General features: G+C 41.4%; 1 long non-coding RNA gene across 1 annotated transcript in view; it reads left to right on the top strand.

Annotated features, from left to right (window-relative positions):
* The first annotated feature begins 1,408 nt into the window (after window positions 1–1,408).
* LOC122549571 overlaps window positions 1,409–7,842 on the top strand; it is a 115,211-nt gene continuing 108,777 nt past the window's right edge. Inside the window, exon 1 of the long non-coding RNA XR_006311582.1 lies at window positions 1,409–1,480. This is a non-coding gene — a long non-coding RNA (uncharacterized LOC122549571). The remainder of the gene's footprint in view (window positions 1,481–7,842) is intronic.

Here is a 7,842-nt window from a genome sequence, read left to right as displayed (position 1 = left end):
TTCTAACCAGCCTCCTGTGAGGACTTTATCAAAATCTTTCTGAAAATCTCAGAATACTACTTCAATTCTTTATTAATCTTGTTTGTGACCTCTTCAAACGACTCCACCAAATTTGTCAAACAAAACTTCCCGTTTGCAAACCCATGTTGACTATGCCCAACCAGATTATTCTTAATTGAGTGTCTATTTAGCTTATCCTTTAAAAAGTAGATTGACATGTGCTGCCTTCTAAATCATAATAAGTCATTCCAGAATTTGGAGAATTTTGGAAGAGAGTCATCAATGCATCGAATTTATGTAAAGTCACCTCCTTCAATGGAATGTAGACGATCAGGTCTCAGGGCTTTATCAACTGGCAGTATCCTTAATTTCTTCAGTGTGATCTTCTTCCTAACACTAATTTCCTTTAATTCCTTACTATCCTGAGGCATTTGGATCTCTATTTCTGGGAGATTTCTGATATCTGACTCAGTGAAACTGACACAAACTAATCATTTTCTTTGCCATTTCTCTATTCTGCGTTATAACTTCTCTTGATTCTGCCCTTTATAGAACATTTGTTTTAGCTACACATTTCTTTTTTATGTACCTAAGCAAGATTTTTCATCCAGCTTTTATATTTTTTTGCTAAACAGTGTTCGTATTTTATTCTCTCTTATCAATATCTTTGCATTCTATGAACATCTAAATCTTCAGAATTGCTGCTATTTCTGGAAAATTTATTTGCATATTTTTTAATCACATGCAATTCTGAACTTCCATTCTTAGCCACAGCTGACTGACCTTACTTGTGTTTTATCCCCACTCTTTGCTTTCTGTCAATTACCAATCTGCTATCCATGCTTGTATATCATTCTCAACTTTGAGACCTTATGGAAACCCAAATATATTAAATTGTTGGTTCTCTTACCCTCTGCCTGAGGCCAAATCATCCAGGAATGCTCTTCCTGGATTTGGCAGGTTTGGTCAGTAGTGGGTGTTATTGAGACACTTTTGATGATGGATATTTTTGTGCTCTTTCCAACCTCAGTGCATCTTCCAAGGGGTATTCACCATGGAGGTGAGTTGTACATTAGCTGAGGGATGATTGTAGATGGTAACTAGTAAGTTTTCCTTGCCTATGTTTGACCTGGCACCATGAGACTTTGAGATCTAAATTCATTTTGAGCACTTTCAGGGCAGGTCCTTCCTGATTGTATCATATTTTTTCCACCACTTGTGGGCGGCACTGTGGCACAGTGGTTAGCACTGTTGCCTCACAGTGCCAGAGACCCGGGTTCAATTCCCGCAATGTAGGGGTATGGGTGGGTTCGCTTCGGCGGGTTGGTGTGGACTTGTTGGGCCGAAGGGCCTGTTTCCACACTGTAATGTAATGTAATGTAATCTAATCTAATCTAATCACTTCTGCAGGATCTCCCCTGGTGATGGGACGTGACATACTCCAGAATGGTGATGGAGTGTCTAGGACACCACCTGTAAGGTATGATTCCGTGATTCTGACTATGTCAGGCTGTTGCTTTTCAAGTCTGCTGTGCAGCTCTCTCAATTTTATTACAAGCCCTCAGCTCTTCATAAAGAGAACTTTGCAGAATCCACTGGGCATAGTTCACAGTTGCCGTTTCCCATACCTACATTGATGCTGGCTTGTCCTCTGACTTCCTTTCTTTATAGCTTTTCAATTGCAGTTTGTTTCAAATGAGTGGCCTATAAGGACAACTTTAGAGGCTATCTAAGGGTCAATCGTATTGTTGTGGGCCTGGAGTCACATGTAGGCAAGATCAGATAAGAACGATTGATAGATTTCCTTCCCCTAAGGATATTAATGAACCAGATAGGTTTTTAGTTCTGTAGTTTCCAACTATCACTAATGCTAACCTTTTAAAAAATAAATTGCAGATTTATGAATTAATTGGATTTAAATTTCCCGGTTGCTGACTGCTTCTCCATAAGGAGAATCACTGAGGCACCCAATTCAAAAGAAGCTGGTACGATTCATTCTCTCTTGACAGACAGCACCAGGGAGTGTGAATACTTACCTTCAGTAGGATTGTCAGCTTCATCATGGTGGACAGCGACACTGATGACAAACAGAATGCTTTGTGGATGCCATATATGATTTCTTCCCAGCGCTAGAATTAAAGGAATTCTAGACCTTTAACAATCAACAAGTGTGTGAACAGTGAGTCACATGCATCCAAACTACATATCCTGGAAGCAAGTGGTCATTATCATTTCATTCTGCATTGTTCTAGTGTGACAACTGCATTTCAACCACCACAGCAAATCAAGAGGTCACTACTAAGTGACATAGGCCATGTACTGTCCAGATGGCTGATGACTCTGATGCGCAAACCATATATACATGGGCACCATGAGTGCAGTGGAAGTCATGTTGTCATGTGAAATCTGATAGGAGCAGATGAATATCATGCTACAACAACCTTTCACTGGCTGAAAGATCTGAAAAAGTCCTACAGTCGGTTCTGCTATAATGCAGTACTTCCATTCTCATGCAACTCCATATTATAACAGCAGCACCATTTAAACTAATGGGGCTGGAATCATGTTATAATCAATACATGCTTTAAAAGTTCATGCTTTAGAAACAGTGTCCCCAGTCGTGTTATAATGAATTCGCATTAATGAAACACACATTATAACAGAATGGCCTGTACATAGTCAGAAGTCACACAACACCAGGTCATAGTCCAAACAGGTTAATATGAAATCGCAAGTTTTTGGAGCGCAGCTCCTTTGTCAGGTGAAGTGAGAGAGAAAAGCACATAGACACAGAATTTATAGGCAGAGAGATCAAAGGCAGAGAGATCAAAAGATCATACAAATGGTGTGAGTGGAGTGTCAATTAATAAGTCTCTGTAGCTCACCAGGTGATGGTGTGAGTAAACTGTCAACAGCTGAATAACAAATGAAGGGATGACCTATAATTGAATTAAATCAGGTAGAGCGATAATTACAGAAAAATTAAAAATAAAGTGCAGACAAAATAAATGACTGGAATAACATGATAGGTATAAGAATCGCATGCCAAGGGTTTCAGCAAAGTAGTAAGAAATCCAAAACTGTACAAACTCATGAAGGTAGAGAGATCATAATTTATCAAAGTGATGGTGTCAAAACAAGACAGTAAGGAAGATTCAGAATGGTGTGGTGGGATTACATTGACCCTCGATGTTGCGCCGACCTGACATACCAATCTGAAGCCCATCCCACCTACACTATTCCATGTACGTCCATATGCTTGTTCAATGATGACTTAAATGTGCTTTAAAGTTGGTGAATCTACTACCGTTGCAGGCAAAGCATTCCATACCCTTACTACTCTGAGTAAAGAAACTACCTCTGACATCTGTCCTATATCTATCACCCCTCAATTTAAAGCTATGCCCTCTCGTGGTCGCCGTCACCATACTTGGGAAAAGGCTCGCCCTGTCCACCCTATCTAACCCTCTGATTAACTTACATGTCTCTATTAAGTCACCTCTCAACGTTGGGCGGCACGGTGGCACAGTGGTTAGCACTGCTGCCTCACAGCGCTAGAGACCCGGGTTCAATTCCCGCCTCTGGCGACTGACTGTGTAGAGTTTGCACATTCTCCCCGTGTCTGCGTGGGTTTCCTCCGGGTGCTCCGGTTTCCTCCCACAGTCCAAAGATGTGCAGGTTAGGTGAATTGGCCATGCTAAATAGCCCGTAGTGTTAGGTAAGGGGTAAATGTAGGGGTATGGGTGGGTCGCGCTTCGGCGGGGCGGTGTGGACTTGTTGGGCCGAAGGGCCTGTTTCCACACTGTAAGTAATCTAATCTAATCTGTAAGTTCTTCTCGCTAACGAAAACAGCCTCAAGTCTCTCAGCCTTTCCTCGTAAGACCTTCCCTCCATACCAGGCAACATCCTAGTAAATCTCCTCTGCACCCTTTCCAAAGCTTCCAAATCCTTCTTATCATGCAGTGACCAGAACTATACACAATACTCCAAGTGCGGCCGCACCACAGTTTTGTACAGCTGTAGCATAACCTCATGGTTCCGGAACTCGATCCCTCTATTAATAAAAGCTAAAACACTGTATGCCTTCTTAACAACCCTGTCAACCTGGGTGGCAACTTTCAAGAATCTGTGTACCTGGACACCGAGATCTCTCTATTTATCTACACTACCAAGAATCTTACCATTAGCCCAGTGCTTTGCATTCCGGTTACTCCAACCAAAGTGAATCACTTTACACTTGTCTGCATTAAACTCCATTTGCCACCTCTCAGCCCAGCTCTGCAGCTTATCTATGTCTCTCTGTAACCTACAACATCCTTCATCACTATCCACAAATCCACTGACCTTAATGTCTTCTGAAAATTTACAAATCCACCCTTCTATGCCCTCATCCAGGTTGGTATAAAAATGACAAACAGCAGTGGACCCAACACCGACCCCTGCAACACACCTGCGTAACTGGACTCGAGGATGAACATTTCCCATCAACCACCATCCTCTGTCTTCTTTCAGCAAGCCAATTACTGATCCAAACTGCTATATCTCCCACTTGGTCTCAACAATACAGCATACTTCAGGGCATCCTTACCTGCAGCACATGGGATAGACAACATTGGCCAAGTAAGTCACATGAGTATCTACCATGTATGCGGTGGGTGGTGTTGCCATGTGTGAAGTTAGTATCCATATCAATAATCTGACATGTCTTTCAGAGGTTGCCATGGCAAGGTTGTGTGGTGTTGTGGGTGATGTTGTGCTGAAGGTTGGGCAGTTTGCTTTGAATTAAGGTGTGTTTAATGTTTGGTGGAATGGTGATTAGATTAGATTAGATTACATGAGATTACATTACAGTGTGGAAACAGGCCCTTCGGCCCAACAAGTCCACACAGACCCACCGAAGCGCAACCCACCCATACCCCTACATTTACCCCTTACCTAACACTACGGGCAATTTAGCATGGCCAATTCACCTGACCTGCACATCTTTGGATTGTGGGAGGAAACCGGAGCACCCAGAGGAAACCCACACAGACACGGGGAGAACGTGCAAACTTCACACAGTCAGTCACCTGAGGCGGGAATTGAACCCGGGTCTCCGGCGCTGTGCGAACCACTGTGCCACCGTGCCACCCACAAAGAGATCTTAAGTCCAGGTTAGTAGTTCCCTGAAAGTGGAGTTGCAGTAGATAGGATAGTGAAGAAGGTGTTTGGTATGCTTGAGGAGAAAGTGAGGTCTGCAGATGCTGGAGATCAAAGTTGAAACTTTATTGCTGGAACAGCACAGCAGGTCAGGCAGCATCCAGGGAACAGGAGATTCGACGTTTCGGGCACAGGCCCTTCAAGTTTGGTATGCTTGCCATTATTGGTCAGTGCATTGATTATTGGAGTTGGGAAGTCATGTTGTGGTTTTACAGGATATCGGTTAGGCCACTTTTGGAATATTATGTGTAATTCTGATCTCCCTGCTATAGGAAGAAACTTGAAAGGGTTCAGAAAAGATTTACAAGGATGTTGCCCCATGGTTAGAGGATTTGACTTATAGGGAGAGGATGAATTGACTGAGACTATTTTCCCTGGACCATTGGAGGCTGAGGGGGTGACCTTACAGAGGTTTATAAAATCATGAGGGGCATGGATCGATCTTTTCCCTTGGGCTGGGGAATCCAAAATTAGAGGACATAGGTTTAAGGTGAGAGGGGATCTAATGGCAACTTTTTTTTTTACACAGAGGGTGCTGTGTGTATGAAATGAGCTACTGGATGAAGTGGTGGAGGCTAGTATAATTACTTCATTTAAAAGACTTCTGGATCGGTATATGAATAAGAAGGGTTTAGAGGGATATGGGCCAAATGCTGGCAATTGGACTAGATTTATTTAGGATATCGGGTCGGCATGGATGAGTTGCACTGAAGGCTCTGTTTCTGTGCTGTATATCTCTATGACTCTGTGACTCTAATCATCTGATGAGTAGGTCACAGAAGAGGAAGATAAGAGGAAGGGAAACGGTAAACTGGACAACTTCTAACTACACTGGAAGGAACTTGGCTAAGTAAGAACCCAAAATTTGTTTGTGGCCACAGTGCCAAAACAAAACCCATCACAAAGCCAATGTTACATCAGCAACAACATAACTATATATATATTTATTATCTGCAGCATGATGAAATGTCCCAGCGTTCCTCACAAAGGCATTGTAAAAAATATAGTACTGAGCCATATAAGGAGATTGTGGGCCAGATGATTAAAAACTTGACCAAAGATCAGTGTTTTTAAATTTTAATGGAGGAAAATGAGGTTCAGAGGAGAGAATTACAAAGGGTTTTCTGGAACTCAGAAACTAGACAACTGAAGGCACAATCACCATGAGTGAAGCAATTAGAATCAGGGATGTGCCAGAGGCTAGAAAGAGTAAAGCTCAGATCTTTTGCAAAATGTTTGCTAAGCAGGAGAAAATTCAGGAGGTGAGGACGGATGATACCATGGAAGGATTTAAAAACAAGTGATGAGAATTGTAAACACAAACCACTTGACTAGGTTCTTGCTGTAGGTCGGAGAGCAACGAGGTGGTAGGAATCAGGATTTGGTGTGAGTTGAACCTAGACTGCAGTGTTTTGGATGATTGCACGTTTTTGGACAGCAAAATGTTGGAAAGCAGCCAGGAATACATTGGAGTTGTCAATTCTTGAGACAATGAAGTGTGAGAATAAGGGTAACAGCAGCAGAAGAGCAGAGACAGGGCAAAGTCAAGCACTGTTACCCAAATGAAAAGAAAGAGCCTTTCATGACAGAACAATAGCCATATTTTGAATTAGGCAGCAAAAGACTACAATGGTTTTATTGTAAATCCATTATGAATGAGATTCAAAGAGAAGTGAAGTATTTATTTCAGCAGAAGACTTTGTTAATATTTTAGTAGTTTTAAGAAATTATTTCATAATTATTTGTGAGGTGTTTTAGTAGTTTTAAGAAATTATTTCATAATTATTTGTGTTTGTGGAAAATTAAATAGATGTTTGTTTAACAGCATATTGCCCACTTGAAGGGATTTAATTAGTTTGAACGGGTTTTAATGAAAGAGACTTATTTCATGGATAGTAGTGTGATTGTAATGTCACAATGCATGTAATCTATAAATGTAGACTAATGTTCAAATACCATCATGGAACTAATAAAATATAAATTCAATTAATAAATCTGGGAAACATAAGGTGACCATGAAACTATCAATAGTTGAAACATTTGGTTTCCTAACATATTTTTGTGAAGAAAATCTGCCTTTCAGCGACTACAATCCAAGGATCCTCAAACATTCATCATATGTTAGGCTTACCATTCCAGGGATCATCGGTGTGAATCTCCTCTGGACATGGTCCAGTACTAGTATGTCCTTCCTGAGGTGTGGGGCCCAAAACTGGACATAGTTTTACAAAGTCTTAGTAACACCTCACTGCTTTTACATTCCAACCCTCTTGAAATAAGTGACAACATTACATTTGCTTTCTTAACCACTTGCATGTCAACCTTTAGAGAATCCTGTACTAGCACTCTGGGATCCCTTTGTACTTTGGCTTTATGAATTTTCTCACCGTTTATAATATAGTCCTTGCCTGTGTTCTTTTTTTCCAAAGTGCAATACTTCGCATTTGCTCAGATTGAATTTTATCAGCCATTTCTTGGAACATTCTCCTAAACTGTCTAAATCTTTCTGCATTCTGGATCAGTGGTGCTGGAAGAGCACAGCAATTCAGGCAGCATCCGAGGACAGGCAAAATCGACGTTTTGGGCAAAAGCCCTTCATCAGGAATAAAGGCAGAGAGCCTGAAGCGTGGAGAGATAAGCTAG

This window comes from Chiloscyllium plagiosum, chromosome 4 (assembly GCF_004010195.1).
Source record: "Chiloscyllium plagiosum isolate BGI_BamShark_2017 chromosome 4, ASM401019v2, whole genome shotgun sequence".
Taxonomy (NCBI): Eukaryota; Metazoa; Chordata; class Chondrichthyes; order Orectolobiformes; family Hemiscylliidae; genus Chiloscyllium; species Chiloscyllium plagiosum.
The sequence above is the reverse complement of the archived record's forward strand: the minus strand, read 5'-3'. Positions and strand labels throughout refer to the sequence as shown.